The 20,564-nt window shown below is 43.8% G+C and overlaps 1 long non-coding RNA gene across 1 annotated transcript; it reads right to left on the reverse strand.

Moving 5' to 3' along the window:
• Positions 1-1,301: 1,301 nt before the first annotated feature.
• LOC309365388 lies at positions 1,302-12,738 on the reverse strand. The gene is made up of 5 exons (XR_014166092.1): positions 12,543-12,738; positions 12,047-12,206; positions 9,884-9,964; positions 4,382-4,464; positions 1,302-2,668 (listed from the first exon to the last, which is right to left on the reverse strand). It is a non-coding gene; the product is annotated as an uncharacterized lncRNA (long non-coding RNA).
• Between the last annotated feature and the right edge of the window lie 7,826 nt (positions 12,739-20,564).

Here is a 20,564-nt window from a genome sequence, read left to right on the forward strand (position 1 = left end):
GAAATCATTGACTTCACTGGAGCACACGGCACTGATATCCCTTTGTTTCTGTGGTGTCCCTCTTGCTGGGCATGCCAAAACATGGAGAGGCCTGCTCAACAGGCCCATTTCTCTAGTGGTGGTTATATCACTCAATCTAGTGTTGCTTGTGCAAAGGGTTATTGCATGGACAGAATGCCCTTTTGTACTGCTCATACAAATATTTTAGTGAGCTTTGTGACATAGGCCATTTTACTTGTTTCTGTTGCAGCATTCATCAGTCTCACTGAGCTTTATATCAGCGGTTACATAAACTGAGGATCTGTATCGTTTACGGTACCTAATTTTTAAATGGCATGGTCTTGTCTTTCCTGTTAGAAATATCCTACAAAGCTGCCAGCTTGGCTAGACACCGTCTGCATTACCATAAAGCTTCTTATGTTTGAGTATATATATTTGTATATCAGAGGAAGGCTGTCTGAAACAACGGCTGCATGGGAGATTTCCATGACAGATTTGCACTGGGAATGTGACTGTAATCATAAAAGACACTTTGTCTTCACTATAACTTCTCCCCACTCCTCCATATTCAGATCAGCTTTTCCAAAGCAAGATTCATTCAAAGGAAAGACCATTGGAGTGTTGGTCCCTGTGACAAGATGCTGTCTTTGTGAAAAGTCTGCTTCTGTACTGAAATAATGCCTCCAGCTTAGTTAAGACCAAAGGCAGGTAGGTAGCTTGGGGAGAAAGAGGGATGTGTTGCTCTCACCAAAATCTGGATTTCTGCAGCCCTCTTTGAAGTGATGCTCAGCTGAGTGGTACTGAAATTTTCAGGGAAACCAGTGGGGAGCATAATTATACCACCAACCTGGATTCCTGCTGGCTTTCCCATACTCAAAGACTCGCTATGAAACAGAACATGTTTTCCAGTTGAGCATCAGCTTCAATATGGCAGGTATGGAATCTAATTCCTCCCCTCACCCCTTCTAGCTAATTCTTGGCTTTGGGAGACAGGTAAGGAGCCCGGTTCTCCTCTGAACACCTTCCTGAAACTGACAATCAGCTCAGGGGTATGCAGCTTACCTAACTGACCTGGGCTTCAAGGATGGAGGATAGGAAAATCCAGTTGTGCCGCATCTCATCCAAACAACAGTTTCTGGAGACTGCTGGGAAATATAGAAACTGCATCAATAAGAATATAGATACTAAAAGACCATTTTTAATGCAAGTAAAATCGATCCCCTTAAACTTTACAACAGAGTGACAAAGATTGTGTTAATACTTACTTATCTGAAATGTTTTCGCACTGCCTTTTCCTCATAAGATAGCTTGGACACTTGCATTTAAAAACACACACACAGAGGGAGTTTTCTTCAATGTCATCAAAATCCAGCAACAAAAGCCAAATAGTGTTAAAATAAACTATCCACACCAGTAGCAAAAAAATAGGTATGTCCAGCTCCAGCAATGCCCAATCCATGTTGCCTCTGGGACCCAAAAGTTTTGTTGACCCCTGATCTAAGTGAGTAGAAAATTTCATATGCGAGAAGACAGTCCCTGAGGTGTCTTGGTCCCACATACACAAAGTTGCAGAAGTATTCAAGAGTGTAGAGTGGGGGAAATCGGACTAGGTGTTGGCCCTGTTGTCCTCACCCTCCAAATAATGGAGGGCAAAAGAGACGAAGCAGGAGGCTCCTATAATCACTGTGAAGGGTCATCAACTGTGTGTGGAGCTTCCACATTTAGAAGGTCACTGAATTAGTTCAAAAGTCTCTGAACTACATCTGAAAGTAGTTATCACAATTGTTGGGCAGGCTGAATGTGAATTGTTTGTGGTAAAATTTTCACCGATTTCTTATCCATCGTCAATGTCCGTGTTGTACACTTTTCTCTCTCTCGCTCACTCTCTTCAGACTCTTTGGGCCTTTAAGTTTAAAAATCATGATTGCTGACTGAAAGAATTCCAGCAATTCACATTGAATTGTATGTGTATATTAATGTTTTCTTAGTTTTCTTAGGTATGTATTTCATACTTCAGCACAGCAGCTAGTAGTATTCTGAATGCTGGATTTTTACTTTTTGGCCAAAGACCATTTGGATGAACTTGAACTGAACTATGATCCGAACATGAACCAAACTACAGTCGTACCTCGGAAGTCAAACAGAATCCATTCCAGAAGTCCGTTTGACTTCCGAAATGTTCAGCTTCCAAAGTGAGGCTTCTGATTGGCTGCAGGAAGCTCCTGCAGCCAATCGGAAGCTGTGGAAGCCCCGCTGGACGTTCGGCTTCCAAAAGAACGTTCAAAAACCAGAACACTCACTTCCGGTTTTCGATCATTTGGGAGCTGGAACATTTGGCTCCCAAGGCGTTCAGGAGCCGAGGTACGACTGTACGAACATGAACTATAATTAGTTCCTTTTTGGACACGATGGACAGATGTTTTTAAAAAGGACCTTTCCAAGCTCTGGAATAAATTCCCCACATCAGACTTTTGGCCTTCATGAGCAGGGTTGGAGGGGTGGACAGAGCCTAATATGCCTAATCCACACGCTGCCTGCTCATGCCTAGATTTCACTTGCAATCAGAATGTCTGTACAGGTTTCAATGTGCAAAGTACTGCGTCCTGTTCTTAGTCACGTAGTCACTGAAGCCAGCCAATGAGAAAGTGAATCTTCTTCCCAGAACAACCTATGGATTAAAGAAGATTTTTGGCTGTTTATTCAGTGTAAGCGGAGGCTGAGAGCCATGCTTTCCAAGGCAAAGCTGGCATGGGCCCTTCCCCACAAAGGGCACATGGCAGCAAACCTATGCAAGCGGTGCATGAATGCCACCTGGGCTGCCCAGATGAAATCATTTATGTACTAATCAAGGACCATAATAGATAGAAGCAGCAACCATTAGGACACCTGGGAAAGAGGCAAATGGCTCACAGAGGTGCAATCAACCTCAGAATCTAATATAGTAGGGAACAGAGAAAACTTGAGAATGCCATTAGGGATTAATTTCCCATTGCAGAATGTGAAGGTTCACTTTTAAATTAATTGCACTTTCCTCCATCCCCATTGTAATTAAAGCAAGTGAAACATGGCAAACATGCCACTCAAGTCTCAGGCATCTCAGAGCTGTCCAGGTATTTGCTATATCATCCTACTCATTTTTTTGTGAGTTCCCCCTCTCAGGTTTTTTTAAATATGAAGATCAATCCCTGTATTCATAAATGTAACCCATAAGTGCCACAATTCCGTTGGGATTTTCCCCAAGCTTTATTTTATGCTCGTAGGAAAGATTGCAAGAGGAACCTTTCTTTTGTAAAGTGATCTTCTAATTCTGTTCAATATCTATCATTTTCAAGGCCAAGTAATCATATTTAGTAGATCCTAAATTATATTCTGTCAGGCAAGGACTCCCTTGACAATATTAACCAGTGCAGACAGACTGCAGGGTGTAAAAAGAATACTGTGTGTGTGTGTGTGTGTGTGTAGCCTGCAAGAACTTTTGTTGAGTGGCTCTCCCAAAAAGGACCCCATTTGTCTTTTTTCCCTACTTCTCCTCTTTCTTCTGTGAACAACAATGATCATATAAAGTTGTTGTGATCCTAGAATGACTTGTGTTTGTGCAATGGAAGTTTCCTTCCCTCTCTTTCTCCTGTGCCCTAAATCTACTCTGGGAGGTTCCTAACCCTCCAGACAGAAGGTTCCATTGCCTTTGTTGGATGCAAGTTAGAACCCTCAGTCTTCAGTGTCAATGAAGGAATCCACTGGGAGCGGATGCCGAGACCATATAACACCGGTCCTGAAATACCTACATTGGCTCCCAGTATGCTTCCGAGCACAATTCAAAGTGTTGGTGCTGACCTTTAAAGCCCTAACTGGCCTTGGCCCAGTATACCTGAAGGAGCATCCGAGGGCCTTCTGGCGGTTCCCTCACTGCAAGAAGTGAGGTGACAGGGAACCAAGCAGAGGGCCTTCTCGGTTGTGGCGCCTGCCCTGTGGAACGCCCTCCCATCAGATGTCAGGGAAATAAGCAACTATCTGACTTTTAGAAGACATCTGAAGGCAGCCCTGTTTAGGAAAGTTTTTAATGTTTGATTCTATTTTTAATATTCAGTTGGGAGCCACCCAGATTGGCTGGGGAAACCAGCCAGATCGGCGGAGTAATAATAATAATAATAATAATAATAATAATAATAATAATAATAATAATAATTTTGAGCTGTGCTATCACTGGCTGCCACTGGAGTTCTGCAAGACTTTGCTGGATAAACTCCCGGGATTGCCCACACCGGAATAAAATGTATCCCATCTCAGTGTTGACCTAGGTTTGAAAAGCTCCTCATTAAAAGGGAGAAATGTATGGGACAACACCGGGATAGGGAATACATACTGTGGAATACATACATACAGTAATGAGGAGACAGGCTGGTGAGAATCCACATTTTGCTTTGTTGTGGACAAGCCTTCTGAGTCTTCAGTATCAATGATGCCCTATGGAGTTATAAAGAGACAAAAGCATTTTATCTTGATTGATAAACTACACTGGAGAATTTCCTCTTCTAAATACTAGCATATGAAACGGAGCAGCTCCAGGTTAATACACTCACTGCTGCTGAGTCCCATAACTGAGGGGCATATGAAGTTCTTTATATAAGGCGAGAATGCCACCTGCTCGCACCAGCTCTGTCATTTTAATCAAGCCACTGATCCCAAGATCACAAAGCGTCTTCCATCTCATGAGGAGATAGGAGGAATCCAGTCTTCAGGAGTGGAAAATGACTTTGTGATAATTCTGTTTGTCAGGCTACCGCGGCTCTTCACCTATCATACCCAGCAGTATCCTGACAGGCAAAGCCTTGTCTACACCTACCAGCATGCAAGAAAGCAAAAAAGAAAAAAAAGAGGGGGGGGGGGGAGAGAATGGTTAATCATGACTGACATGAAAGCTTCGGCAACTTGTGCATTGGAAAATGTCCAAAGCAATAAAATCCAAAGGACCAATGACAACTGTATGTTGATACCTCCTCAAAGAGGGATGGTTGGGTGGGGTGGGGGGGAGGAACTCGCAAGAGTACAAGGTGAAGCTGAGAATTATAAGAAATACAAGCACTGATAAGCAACTATTCTGCATCCCTCACCTGTTTGCTTCCTTCCTCTGATGGGCACTTTGACAGACTATGTAAGGTATGATAAGCACTGATAGTCATGCCTCAGTCCTTCTACCCCTGTCTCGTGGCTTAAAGTTCTGCCTTACCTGAGAGGCTGAGGGTGTCAAGGATCAAGATACTTGCAGGGGTTGCCTATGGCAGCACCTGCAGTTGCCACTGTGCCCATCAGGACTTTCTAGGGTGTCCACAAAAGGTCACTGTCCCCTCATAAATCCACAGTGCACAAGAGACTGTTTGCTTTTCTTGCCCAGTTCCCTTTCGCGCTGGCTTGGCCTCTCCTGTATTGAACACCACCTACTCATAAACAGGCCTATGGGGGAAAGGTTTGATTTGGTGTGTCACTTTCCCAGCAACCCAGCTGAGCTCGAAACGGCTCATGACAACATTCACTTCCTAATACAAAACAAACTATAAATATTATGAAAGTACAAGAAATGATCTAAACGATATAAAACAAGGGGGAGGGAAAATCACAAAATGCAAATCAAGCACATTGGATCTATGTTAGGAACACTAATCAACAAAAAGCAGAAAAACTATCACTTAAATCGTTCTCACTTAGGAGTTTCTCTCTGTGAGTGAGTATGGCAGTGGCTGATTTAGGTGCCCCCCCCCTTGATGGGTGGGTGGAGGGTATTCCTGTCTGCCTTTTTGTTTGATTTTGTGGTCTTGTCTCTTTTTTGCTCCTTTATATTTTGTGGTCTTGTCTCTTTTTTGCTCCTTTATATGCTGCAGCCATTTTGTATTATGCCACCCGTCCAATGGCATCCTTTTTATGACTGGCAGGCAGAACATTCTCTCAAAATACCAAAACGTGCCTGCTGGCCTAAAATGGTTGGCAGTCCTATAATATGGGAAGTTGTCCAGTAAAGAGCAGAGAAGGATACAGACATGCTACAGCACTTGCTAGGCCCCAGTTGAGGAGTTTTACCACTGGTTCTGCTACCACACCCCTTTCTGGCATGTCAACAAGTTTCTAACTTAAAGCACATGAGAAGAAAAGCATCTTCATCTTGAGTAGGGAACAAGGATAGAAGACCTCAGGCTGGCCACTGTGCCTTTGATCCCTGGGATAATTCTGGAAGTTCTGGAACTGGGAATTATTTTCCCAAGTGGTGGTTGGAGGGCAGTTGTTGTTCGAACCCTTGAGCCCCATAAATACTACAGCCAGAACTTATCTAGTTCTGTGCTGTTATTCTGGCAGTCTAGATGACACAGCATCTTGATTTTGTTCCAAAGCTTCTGCTGCTACTGGCAGCCATGGGGCCAGAGCGCAAATCTTAGACATTTGTGAAGACAGGCTCCAGTGGATTGAGCAAACTAGACCAATAGTGGGTCCGATGGTAAAGAAGACTGTTTCTGCATGTGTTGTAGAGGGAGGTGACAGGTAGATGGGCTCATCATCCTGGGAAGGTAGGATGAGGAAAACCCTCATCCTAAACCTCCACTGCCTTGCGGGACATCTTCGGGAGCAGGAGGAGGAGGAGGAGGAGGAGAAGAAGAAGAAGAAGAAGAAGAAGAAGAAGAAGAAGAAGAAGAGTAGTAGTTTGGATTTGATATCCCGCTTTATCACTACCCTAAGGAGTCTCAAAGCGGCTAACAATCTCCTTTCCCTTCCTCCCCGACAACAAACACTCTGTGAGGTGAGTGGGGCTGAGAGACTTCAGAGAGAAGTGTGACTAGCCCAAGGTTACCCAGCAGTTGCATGTGGAGGAGCAGGGACGCGAACCCAGTTCACCAGATTAGGAGTCTACTGCTCTTAACCACTACACCATGCTGGCTCTAAAAGGTTAAGGAGTAAGCCCTACACAAATCCAGAGTGGAGTCCCTAAGAACTCTCTTGTATGCCTCCTTCTGGCAACTCCTGCAGCCAAGCTGGTGTCAAACATCTTGCTCTGCTTTCCTATGGACCACATCTGTGAGGCAGAGAGGGGGGAGGTGGTCTTGTCTACTGGGAAGCCCAGGACTTCCATACACATGGCTCAGGCTTGCACCCCAAGGAAATCATTTTGGTGCTGCTAGTGCAGCAGTTTGACTGCATCCCCAGAGGCACACTCCATTGTCTATCAAGACAAATGGATGCCAACAACAACAACAACAACAACATACCCACAAGCTAACTGGGCAGGTCTGGATTCACCCTCCCATTGCTGGGACCACCTACATCTGTTTTCAAATGGACACAATGCTGAGTAATGCAGAATCAATTTGCACTGAGGTTTTATCTTTGGAATGAATATAATGCGATTTGTTCGCCATTCATCATTTATCATTATAAATGACTGGTTAGGAAAGATGAACAATTCCAGCCAAAACAGGACTGGGCCTTGCGGTTCTTTCATCGGACAGTCCCAAAGTAAATTTTAAATAGTATAAACCAGTTTCATCCAGTTGAGCACCCATATTTGGTCACATGAATCTCTCTTGGAGACTAAAATAGGTGAAAAATGTAGACCTGTCAGATCACTACGATCTTCAGAGGATCCATGACTTGCAGTATTCCACCTTGTGGCAAAACAGAGGTGGGTACCGCTGTGGCACTGCTGTATGTTTGTCGTTCATTAAAAAGATACCTTTTGACCCAGGTGGTCCCCTGACCATTTTAAACTGCCTTCTGTCTTGTTGATGCTTTATTGTGCTGATATGTCTTACCATTATTGCTTTATAGTATTTATTTATTTTCCCCATGATTGTATTCATCCACAGTAGCAAACTGCTTTGGGGTTTTTTAAAATGAAAACCTGCCTAGAAATGTTTTTAAAGCAATTAAATAATAACAATAATAAATTTTCTCCACAGTGGAAAAAGAAATAAGATTTCACCCAAATATTGAAAAAAAAGGTGTTCCAAATCAAAGAAAGGGTGATATCCCATTCGCTCCTTGTCTCATCTGAGTTAAACTTCAGTTTAATACCACCCTGGGTGCTTTTCAATTTAGAGAAAAGGTGACATAGTAGACCATGCATGGCATGAAGAAAGTGGATAGGGAAAAGTTTTTCTCCCGTTCTCATAATATTAGTCTCCAATGAAGCTGAATGTTGGCAGATTCAGGAAAGACAAAGGAAAGTAATTCTTTATAGAGTGCATTGTGGAATTTGCTCCCACAAGGTGCTCTGATGGCCACCAACGTGGATGGCTTTAAAAGAGGAACAGGCCAATTTGTGGAGGAAAAGACTAACCCTGAAGGTTATGTTCTGCCTTTTCTGCCCGAGCAGAGGTGGTTTTAAGGCAGCACAGCCAGTTCTGCCACACCTAACCTAGGGAGTGCGGCAGGACGTCAGAACAATGGCATAGTGAATTCAGCAGAATGGAAGGCAAGAGGTGAGGAGGCACTGAATGTTGGCTTTCCACAGGGCACCACTGAAATCTGAAAGACCAAAGTCTCTGTCTGGTCAGAGGCAGTATATTTTTGAATACCAGTTGTGGGAACCTGCAGGGCAGAAGAGTGCTGCTGAGCTCTGGGTCTGCTTTGGGGCTTTCCATAGGCACCTGGTTGACTTCTGTGATAACAGCATGCTGAATTTGATGACTCATTAGCTCAGACCCTCCAAGTGTCCCTATTTTCCAGGGATAGTCCTGGATTTATAGAAGATGTCCCGGTTTCTGATTTGATCCCAGAATGTCCCAGTTTTCCTCAGGACGTCCCTATTTTCACCACAGAAATGTTGGAGAGTAGCTGGGGAAACCCAGCCAGATGGGCAGGGTATAAATTATTATTATTATTATTATTATTATTATTATTATTATTATTATTAAGTTATCCACCCCCCGAGCCATCTGAAGGCAGCCCTTTACAGTGGAACCTCGGTTTTCTAGCGTCTTGGAAGCTGAACAATTAGGAACCTGAACATCAAAAACACAGAAATGAATGCTTACGTTTTCAAACGCACTTCGGAAGTCGAAACAGCTTCCGAGGCATGTTTCTCCATTTTTCTCAATAGAATTAGCCAACTGCCCATTGCGCCTCAGTTGTTGAATGTTTCGGAAGTCGAATGGTCTTCTGGAATGGATTCCGTTCGACAACTGAGGTACCAGTGTATAGGGAAGTTTGTTTTGTTTTGTTTTTTAAATGTTTTATTATGTTTTCATATATGTTGGAAACTGCCCAGAGTGGCTGGGGCAACCCTGTCAGAAGGGTGGGGTCTAAATATAATTCTAATGATAATAATGATAATAATGATAATGATAATAGGATGTCCCTATTTTCATCAGAGAAACATTGGAGAGTGTGCTAGCTTGATGCAGCAAGTCCTTCGCATGTTCCTATGAAGGATTCAACATGCACATGCTATTTCAACCACAAGTATTTCACTGATAGGTTTGACCATGTCCAAGCATGGAGAACCTCCATGAAACACACAGCTTCCCTCCCCTTGCCCTGATTTGGCTCCCATAGAGACACCACAGATTTTAAGCTGGTTTCCGTTGCCTTCAGTATTGCTTCCTTTTTTTTTTTTGTAAGCAAAGGAAATAACATTATTATTACTTGCAAAAAGAAAAAGAAAAAAAGATCCTGTTATAAACCTTTGCTTTCTGCCAGAGGAAATAGGGGTTATGTTTTTTCTTAAAGAACAACAAAAAATGTATAGTAGCTGGATATAAGAGGAGCAATGGTATAACCTGCCAAATGTATTTTATTAAGCTTCTTAAATCTTGCTAATAAGACAGAAGAAATCAGTCCTGGTGATTTATGTGTTGTGCAAAACAGGAAGGAAGCCAAAAGGCAATGGCTGGCAACTTACTGGAGTGTCCCTGGCCTGTAGGATGCTCATAGGAAATAGCTGCTATTATGCTGTGTCTCCAGAGGGCATTTTTCCGGTACTCTGTGGGGGAAGAAAGCACTTCTGGAATCACTTCTTTCTGAATCATCTAGCTGTAGATCAAATGCAGTATATACATCAGAGCTTTAGTGGGAATTGCTGGTAGGTCACTGATATGCAAAGCTAAACTTTAATCGTCTTCAAATGTTTCAGGGCCATTTAGATTGCAATTCTGAGAATCCGGCAAGTGGAGTGGGGGGGAGGGGGGGGGAGTCGTGCAGGGAGGTTGGTGGGGAGGAGGGGAAGGGCAGCGTGTGTGCGAGTGAGAATCGATGGGCCTGATTCACAAGAAAGTTACAGATCATTTACATAGGAAAGGAATGCATGAAAAATCCTTGACTGCTTGCCTCTGTGATTTATGAAAGCCCCTTTCCTGTGCAAGCGATTAACTGCACTCCAAATACTGTGGGAATCCAGCAGAGAGAAAGTGGCTGAAGAAAAAATGGGGACTGGACTGTGGTGGCGGGTGGGGGAAGAACTTCATAACCTATTAACCATGTGTCCTGAAACCCACATCGTCACACATCCGAAGTATTCTTTCAGCTCATCCTCCCCACATTTATGTCTGTGATGAAAGGGTTGAACCCAGTTTGGATTGCTGTGAGGCACTGCGTTGTGAAATGCCAGAGTTGTGTAGGGTGAGGGTGTTAGGTTAGGGCCAGGAAATCCCAAGTTCAAAGCTCCAGGTGGCCATGACAGTTATTGGGTGCCCTTGGGCCAGTCGCTCTCTCAGCCCAACATACCTTGCAGGGTTGTTTTATGAGGATAAAATGGGGGCGGGGAGAGAGAGACAAGAGGAGGAGAGACCAATATTTGCTGTCAATGTTTTATTTATTTTACAAAGGTTTAAACTGCTTCCCAGCCTGAAAAACAAGTGCTGGGACTCATTTAACCAGCCCCATCAGTGGAAGCCCTGAATGAGGACGTCTCCTTGCACAATGAGGCCTTACCCCTCTCTCCTCCAACATGTGCCCCTCGCACTGTGCAAAATGGGCTTGCGGAGGGCATTTGCAGAAGCTCCAGAACATGGGGGTTGGAGAGGGGGGAGCATTGTTCCATCTGGCAAGCTGCAATGCTCAGACGGAATAATTGGAAGAGCAAGGCATAGCATTCCACCCAGTATGAAATAAAACACAATAAAATTTCCACGAAATTTAGAAACAATAAAAACATTTCTACAAATGGAGAAAAGGCAGGATAGTAATGTGGTAAGTAAGTAACTAACAACACCTTCCTTGCATGTAGAAAACAAAGATTATGGGTATAAGATTCCAGTTTAGCCCTCTTCCTGCTGTGCTCCTTTACAGTGTGCACGGAGTTCCATTCCTATGAGGAAACATTCAGACCTGGACCTTCTGCCTGCCGTCGGAAATGATGGTCTCTCAGAAGTATTTTACCACAGGGTTTTGCTGAATGTGTGTGGATCAGGCCCTAAACAGGGTGGACTTGTTTGAAAAATGTAGGATTGCCCTGAAGGGAGCAGACTGGATAATGATGTCTCCATGTTGGTTTTTAAAATCCTCATGGATGGAAGATGAGAAAGGACGCAGGGTGAAGAGGTGGCCTTGTGTTTGCTGAAGAATGGCTTCACCTCAGCTGCACACCTGCTTGGGGTGGTTTCTGAAAAGCTACCTGAGTACCTTTAAGATTTAGAAGAATTTGTTTTTTAAAAAACAAACAATGTTTACACTGGTTTTGCTTAGCAACAGCCATGAAGAGAGTGCTCAACGGGGAATGCCCGCTGCTTAGCTCATTAAAATATTTAGAAGGAAGCACATCTTATCAGAGCCCCTGGGGCTGCCAAACCATGCCTCTCATTGTTCCAGAAGGCAGGTTGTTTCTCTGCCTGGTTTCCCTTTTCTGTCCTTGAGTGAGCTGACAGGGAAGCTCTTGTTTACAAGCTACCCCTCAGTAACCTGGATCACAAACAGCATTTCTCAAGTGGTTTCTGAACAGAAAGTGCAAAAATGAGTTTTCCTTGTTCACAAGTTTGTTACTCACCTCTCTCTACTTTTCCATAAGAGTTTACACACACACACACACACACACACACACACACACACTTTTCCTCCAGATGATTCTTACCATTCTTGGCTATTGAATAAGTCACTGAATACCCCTTGGCCATTTTCACATCCGAAAGAGGTGGCCCTGTGGTCGTTTTTCATCATTTCAAACACAAATGCAATCCAGGGGAACTTCAAATTTTATGCCCACCTGTGAGTCCCATTGAGTCCGATTGTCTCTATTCAGGCCAAAATGAAAAGAATGAAACTCTTGGTTCCAGCAGTTCCACTTCTGAACCTCCTATTGAAATTCCTTGATCACCTTAAGATCAGTAGCAGACTGTTCTGGCCGACAGAAATGTTCTCTTACTAGACACAGTGCCTGAATGACGATTCAGACCATTAGAAACATTGCAAGTAGAAGTATTTCTCAGTTAGAAACAGCCCTCCGGAGCAGTCCACTTCAACTCTAAAATTTCTACCCTTTTTGCACATCCAGTTTAATTACTTTCAGATAAGATTTCAAATAGTTGGTCTGTGTCTTTCTCATCTGTTCTCTCCTTAAATTTAATTACCAGAATCACACACAATGGAAGTTAAGCCCCAAGTTTCCTTCCACCTTCATCACTTCTCATAAATGCAGTTTGGTGTGTGTGCTCTCGCCATCAACAGTAAGATCAGAGCAGTGTTTAGAGAACTTGCAAAACATTGCTGTCAAAAAATTATGTGTTCTTATCCATATAAAGCATTGTGGTAACTTCCCATTCCACGCCCAAGCAATCTACTAGGAATTCCTTTTTAAAAAATTCAGAATAGCATGCACTTATTTCTTTATATTTTATGTATAAGCCTTTCCTGCTGTTCTGAGTCTTGCTAAAACTAACTAAATCAAAGATGCAAAGAAAAGCGATTAGAACTTCAGCAGGGTGTTTCAGTTCTAATACTTACCAAGGAAGAAACTGTTGTTGGGTTTGGAAAAGCAAAACCAAACTCTTATTTTGCTTTATTTGAAAGAGAGCATGCAAGGTAGAGCCAAATCACATATCATGTGATAGCTCATTGGTTGGTTGGCTGGCTGGTTATTTATTTATTTATGGCACCATTTGGCAGAAAGATGGGCTGCACATTTAACAAGCAAATAAAATAAGTAAGTAAGTAAGTGCCAGGAAGGAGCATTTTCACTGGGTATGAAAAGATAATGTTTAACCCCTATCTACCCTTCCATTGTTCCCAGTGCAAAATCATACATTTTCTTGAGATTACGTCAGGTAAGAAAAGGCACATGGTGTCGATGTATTGCTGTCACAGGCCCCTGCATCTGCTACCTTTTTAAAAAAGAAAAACAAAACAGAAACAAAAAGCCAGAAAACTGACAGACTTCCAAGTGATGCAGTGAGCACCACAGGCAGTATATCTAACTATTTGACCTCATGTTGAATAAGCTAGCACAGCTGTTGTAACTACATAGAAAGAAGCTACAGGATGAAGGAAACAACTGAAAACAATGAGAGAATGACCTAGATGAGGAATGGGGAACTGGTGGCCCTTCAGATCTTGCTTGTCTCCAACTTCTATCAGCCTCAGGCATAATGGTTAGTTGTTAGGGATGGTGGAAGCTGTAGTTCAACAACAGCTGAAAGTTCATAGGTTAGCCAGCCCTGACTTAGTTTCTTTTTCAGAATGCAATCCATAATCCAGTTGTTCTAGAGCTAGTGGCTTAAAATTGAAGGAAATTCTTTAAAATAATTGGGTTGTAGATGGTGGTCTTCCTCATTTTGTTGTGCCTGTGGCAGTAAATGTTGTTTTTAACTCTTGTTTCTCCGAGTATATTAAGTAACTCACAGCTGATATTTTTACATGGAATATGAATTGCATTCCCTCACGAAATCCAAATTTTCTGTCCATAAATGCGTTTATTCTAGGTCACACGAACGGCACATTGTTAGGGCAAAAACAAAGTGCACTTTTAATAACATGGGTGCCAGAAACAAGCATTTTAATCATTCCAAATCGGCAGAGAATGCTGACATGCGGCAAAGTTTTCTGAGCAACTGTTAAATGTGGCCTTCTTCACCTTGAACACTTGGAGGCAGCATTGCCCAGTGAATGCTTTAGAAAGCGACCAGAACACCCAGGATTTGGAAATACTGTAAAGCCAAGATTATGAGGCATACGAAGCACAGGAACCTATGGAAATTTCAGTAGCTCTATTTGAGTAAAAAGAATACATCGTGAGGATCAATTTCTATGACGGATCTTTTCCATCCTTGATGTGTCTTCAGAGCGGGGCTTGTGATTTTTCTCCTGAAAGAGAAATAAGAAGCCATGGGGTGGGGGGTGGGGGGTTTATTCCTTTCTGCTATCAAGTGTGGCAGCTCAGTCAAATTCCCATTATGAAGTACTGCCTAGTCAGATATGTCAAGTTGTGTAGCACTCCTTCTCCATGGGCAGAACTCCTATTTGCTCCTAAGTCTGACACCTAGATAAAGGCCAACTATTTCAGAGTTTGAGGCCCAGTGTAGCGTAATGGTTAGAACAGGGGTCCTCAAACTATGATCCGCAGGCCACATCTGGCCCACCAGGCTCATAAATCCGGCTGAAATGCTGCGCCAGGTTTACCTCAGCACGTGGGGACTGCTGAGGCATTGAATGGGAACAAGCACCTCAAGCGGCGGCGGCTCTGCCACTGAAATGCCGCGCCGGCTTGCATAGGTTCATATTTTTTTCAAAATATAGTCCAGCCCCCAACAGTGTCTGAGGGACAGTGAACCGGCCCCTGGTTTAAAACGTTTGAGGACCCCTGGGTTAGAGTGTTGGAGCAGGGCCTGGGAGACCAGGGTTGAGATCCCCACTCAGCCATGAAGCTCACTGGGTGACCTTGCGCCAGCAGTGACTTCTAGCCTAACTTGCCTCACAGGTGTACATCACCTAGAGCTTCTTCTAGGAAACATAGGATATCAATATAACTTAGCCATGTTCATTAATTTCAGTGAGTCTACTCTGAGTAATACTTAGCTGAATCCCATCCCTTGTGTTTATTATGGGTAAGTTGGACTCATGGGGTATTTATTTATTTATTTATTTATTTATTTATTTATTTATTTATAGTAATGCCCGGTCCTTTCTCCATCTCCATCTCCAGTGGATTGTACACAGGATTCCCATACCATCTCCCATCAGCCAGACCCAAATTTCAACAGAATTGCTGCAGCATAAGTGTTCAGAGTACACCCCGGGCTTACGTTGCAGATTCATTGTTTCCAGTTAAAAAGGGATGCAATCAGATTTTTCGAAGATGAATGGTGCCATTGTGACTCCAGATTTTGGTGATGATTTGGAATGTATCCTTACCACCACCCTTGGCCAAAAGGAAAAGGAAGTTGTAACAACTGTCCTCTAAATCCCCAAGGCTCATGTGGGTACATGCTAACAACCAGCAAACTTGCAAGAAGTGTGGTAAGGCAATGGGAGAGCTGTATTGGAAGCAGGTTTCAACAGTCACTGTTTCACATCTGAACCACAATGCAGTTGCAGCCCTTACTGAACAGTCTGAATTTAGATGAAAAACAGGATATGCATTTCCCCACCCGGCTCTTACAGAAGATCGGAGCTGAATTGGAGCCAATGTGCCTTAGCACTGTTCACAGTGCATTAAACTTTATGGTTCTTCAAATTCTGAACGCATGTATTTTTTTCATATATACATATGGAGGTCCTGTGTATGTGTATTAGCACATATTGTTACATACTTGAAACAGTCAAAATGAAATGTAGTTGAATGGCCCACTAAGTGGGAGCTTACCGTATTTTTCGCACCATAGGACGCACTTTTTCCCCTCCAAAAATGAAGGGGAAATGTGTGTGCATCCTATGGTGCGAATGCAGGCTTTCGCTGAAGCCTGGAGAGTGAGAGGGGTCGGTGCGCACCGACCCCTCACGCTCTCCAGGCTTCGCGGACCTCTTCGCAAGGAGCGGGAGCACTCCGGCTCCTTGCGGAGAGTTGCCAGCATGCCGAAGCCTGCGCGCGCTGAGCTCAGCGCGCCCAGGCTTCGCGGACCTCTCCGCAAGGAGCCGGAGCGCTCCGGCTCCTTGCGGAGAGTTGCCAGCATGCCGAAGCCTGCGCGCGCTGAGCTCAGCGCGCCCAGGCTTCGCGGACCTCTCCGCAAGGAGCCAGAGCGCTCCGGCTCCTTGCGGAGAGTTGCCAGCATGCCGAAGCCTGCGCGCGCTGAGCTCAGCGCGCCCAGGCTTCGCGGACCTCTCCGCAAGGAGCCGGAGCGCTCCGGCTCCTTGCGGAGAGTTGCCAGCATGCCGAAGCCTGCGCGCGCTGAGCTCAGCGCGCCCAGGCTTCGCGGACCTCTCCACAAGCAGCGGGAGTGCTCCCACGGCTTGCAGAGAGCTGCCTGTTTGCGGGCTGGGGTCGGGGGAAGCTCGAGCTTCCCCCGCCCCAGCCCCGCGCCTGGGGGGGGGGGAAAATAATTTTTTCCCCTTTATTTCCCCCCCCAAAAATGGGTGCACCCTATGGTCCGGTGCGCCCTATGGTGCGAAAAATACGGTATTTCGCCACCTCCATCCATGTTTTACCAGAACACCACAGGGAATAAGCTACTTTGCCTCATTTGTGTATGGCTTTATTCAGCTATATTTCCCTTGCTTCCTTCTCCTGTCTCTTGCCCCTAGGCCTGTGCCAGCCTTGCTCTCTCAAACTAGGGTTGCTATATTTCAAAAAGTAACATTCCATTCCTGACACCCACAAAGTTATTGAGCTTTTTTTTAGGAAGACCCCAAAATCGTTCAGCTTAAAAAAAAAAAAGATTTTAAGCTTTTTGAGCTGTTTTCACTCTTTTTCCATCACATTGCCATTTTTATACCCAAAAACCTGTCAGGAATTTTCTTGCCGCGTGGCAAGCCTATCTCAAACTGACCCCCCATCAGTTTTTAGACTACAAGATTGCCTACTCTTAGGGTTGATTCAGAAGCTTGAATTTTGATTGTTGAGCTTTCTTCTTCTTCTTTGTCCAAAGTTGTTGATTTCACCAACAAAAATGAGTTTTTGAGCTATTTTTTAATGAAAATCACCAAAATCTACACTACCGATTTTCCTGGACATTTCAGTGATGTCTGGCCAGACACTGCTTAATGGGGCATATGGCAACCCTAGCTTGAATACATTTGGTAATTCAATTTCTGCCTTATTGTGGATCCTGGCTGCCATTTGCCAAGATACCCCATTGTAAAAGGGAATTCCAATCTCAACCCAATGCATATTGAGAGCTAATTTTAAAGGCCCCCACCCTGAAAGTTCCAGCTTATCCATTATACATACAAATGAAATTCTTTGTGTAGGTTCCTTCCCCCCCCCCAAAGGTAATTCTAGGTTGTTTCACGTACAGTGGTACCTCGGGTTACATATGCTTCAGGTTACATACTCTTCAGGTTACAGACTCCGCTAACCCAGAAATAGTACCTCGGGTTAAGAACTTTGCTTCAGGATGAGAACAGAAATCGTTATCCGGTGCAGCAGCGGCAGCAGGAGGCCCCATTAGCTAAAGTGGTGCTTCAGTTTAAGAACAGTTTCAGGTTAAGAACGGACCTCCAGAACGAATTAAGTACTTAACCCGAGGTACCACTGTACAGCACAATTCTATGCCTGCAACAGGATTTACTTCCAAGTGTGTATAGCAGGAGCAGTGAAACACTGGCCCTTCAGATGTTTCGGGATGACAATTTTATTCTCCCTTTCCATTGGTCATGCTGGCTAGGGCTAATGGGAGTTGAAGTCCATTTGGAGGGCTACATTTGAAATCCACCAGGCACATTTTTCACCTGGCTATCGACCACTTGTGACCAAGTGAAGATGCCTGGGTGCCAGGATGGCGCTTGACGTCTCCCATCACCTGGAGGTGAGTGCCTGGGGATCCTTGGATCTTGACTGTTTTCACACACTAGCGACACATCCTGTAGAATCCTATCCGCTATATTTTATCTGCACAATCAGGATGGATTTGAGGAACCAAAGAGTCGTATTGAAAAATATGACTTTTGAGACGTCTGGCCCCAAAATGGCAACTAGGCATTCCATTTTGGCAAGTAGCTTATATATCTGAGTTTCTAACATTGGCCACAGGTGTATAATCTGCTCCTGGTGTATACGATTGCAACCTTTGCTTATTTTTCAGTATCTTTTCAAGAGTCCTTTATCTAAGAAAGGAGAGCAGCCCTTGCTTCCTTCTCTTGGTGTGAGTGCTTGTACCCCTGGTTAGGAGAAGAAAAGTCTGCACATATATGAGGCAGGAGGGAGGGGAGAGAAAGCATTTAATAATGGAGTTGATAAATAAAAGTTCCAAGAGTTTGTGCATGAGCTTGGGAGAGGATGCAAAGGGGAGGGGGAAGATGAAAAGAAGAGAGTTTAGTATATGTAGCAAGAAGCAAAAATCGTGAAGTCCTAAGTTAACTCGCACAATGCTTTCAGGAATGGGGGGGGGGGCCAACACTGTCAAAACACAACATTAGTTTTCAGAAGCCTCCAGGCAAGATTTTATTTATTTAACGTTAGCTCCTATTTTAATAACAAAAAAGTGGCAGCATATTCTACATCAAAGAAAAAAACTTTTCCTAATGTTTCCATTCCTCTTCTGAAGTGCAGGCACTGAAGTAATGGAGCTGTCTGTCTCGAAATAATTACGTGAGTGGCAGGATCTCAACCCCAGGAAAGCTTTTTGTCTGCACTGGGGACTGTGCTATAAAGAGTGTCGTGTCTTGCACCGCGGAAACCAAACACCAATGGGGGGTAACTGGTTTAGCTATCGAAATAGTTATATTATGTAGATAATTACCCCCACACACCTGAAAACAGACTAGTGCTAAACGCCTGGCTCTGAAAGCCACTATCTTTTATTCCTGCCTCAAGAACAGAGATGCTGTCAAGGACCACCATGTGGAGACTTCCATGCTGTCATCAATGAGCTAATTTATACCGTGCCTTTTACCTTGCAAGGCAATCAACATTATTAAAGCAGCTTTTCAAAGGCAGGAAACACTCTAATGACTCATTTGAGGTGTCCATGATTACTTTCATTTATTATGATCAGTGTATTTGGCTGCAAGGTAAATATTCCCACGTATTCCTTGAGATTGTGTTAAATGAAAGGAATGGCAGCGAGTTACCTGCCAACCACTCAAGAGTGACGATACACAGCAGATTTGGAGGCCCCGTTCTTGAAGTGTAAACAGCAGGACACGAGTTAATCAGACATGGAGAAGGAACTCAGAGGAATAAAGGAAGGTGAAAATGCAATTTAAGTCCCACTTCAATATTAGCATTTTTGATTGTGCCATATTGTATATGGTAAATATATCGAAGAAGCAGTTCTCTTCCTCTCTCTTACTTTCAGAAAGTGAGAGAGAAAGTGAGAAAACAAGACATAGAAAGTCCCATAAAAAGCACTAGGTCCTCCTTCTGGGGAAGTATTCCTGGAGTCAGAAGGTCCATGCTGCTTTCAGGTGAAGTTGGCACAAAATGACAGCACAGGGTGGCCCATGATATCAACAATGTTATCAAATTGAATCATAAGCCAGCCCACGCTTATCTTTAAATATGAAACTTCCAACACATTTCAGTAATTATTAGGGGAATTATCCTCCCCGCCTTCCCAAAAGAGCCCAAGGCCACAGCAGCAGAACAATAAAAACAATACAAATATATTTTTAAAGCCATGGGTCAATGCCAGCTGATCAGCACCACCACCACCAATGGGGCCTCCCCTGGTGATCATAAGGTGATAGTGAGGTTAGGAATCTTTTAAGTACTTGGGTCCCTGAGTGCAAAGCCACTGAGTGGCTAGGACCCTAAACCCCATACTAACACCCTAAATTGGGCCTGGTTGCTCAATGAAAGCCAGTGTGGTGTAGTGGTTAAGAGTGGTGGACTTGTAATCTGGTGGACCGTGTTCGCATCCCCGCTCCTCCACATGCAGCTGCTGGGTGACCTTGGGCTAGTCACACTTATTTGAAGTCTCTCAGCCTCACTTACCTCACAGAGTGTTTGTTGTGGGGGAGGAAGGGAAAGGAGAATGTTAGCCGCTTTGAGACTCCTTCAGGGGAGCGAAAGGCGGGATATCAAGTCCAAATTCTTCTTCTTCTTCATTTTTAAATTTTTTAAAATACTTTTATTTTGCTTTAAACAAATACATCTAAATATAGACAACCAAAATTACAAAAGAAAATTCCTTAATAGTAGTAATAATGAAAAAAGCTAAAAAACTACAAAAAATATTGAAGTACATGGCATAAAACATAAGGCATTATGGGAAAGAAAAAAGAAAAAGGAGAGGAGGAGGGTGAGTGAAAAAAAAAGAAAAAAGAAAAAGAGGAAGATGAGCCAAAACACAAGAAGGCTCATCTATTCTTCTTCTACTGTCCTCTCATTACATGGTTCTATCAAACTGCCACACTCAACATCCTGGGAGCTGCATTCAGCACTTGGTGCAGCTCCCAGACCATCTTCAAAGGCAGCCCTACATAGAGTGCATTAAAGGCATAAGAGAAGCATATTGGATCAGGCCACTAGCCCACCCAGTCAAACATCCTGTTTCCACAGT

The sequence above is a fragment of the Podarcis melisellensis genome, assembly GCF_964234715.1.
Source record: "Podarcis melisellensis genome assembly, chromosome: 1".
NCBI classification, from domain to species: Eukaryota; Metazoa; Chordata; class Lepidosauria; order Squamata; family Lacertidae; genus Podarcis; species Podarcis melisellensis.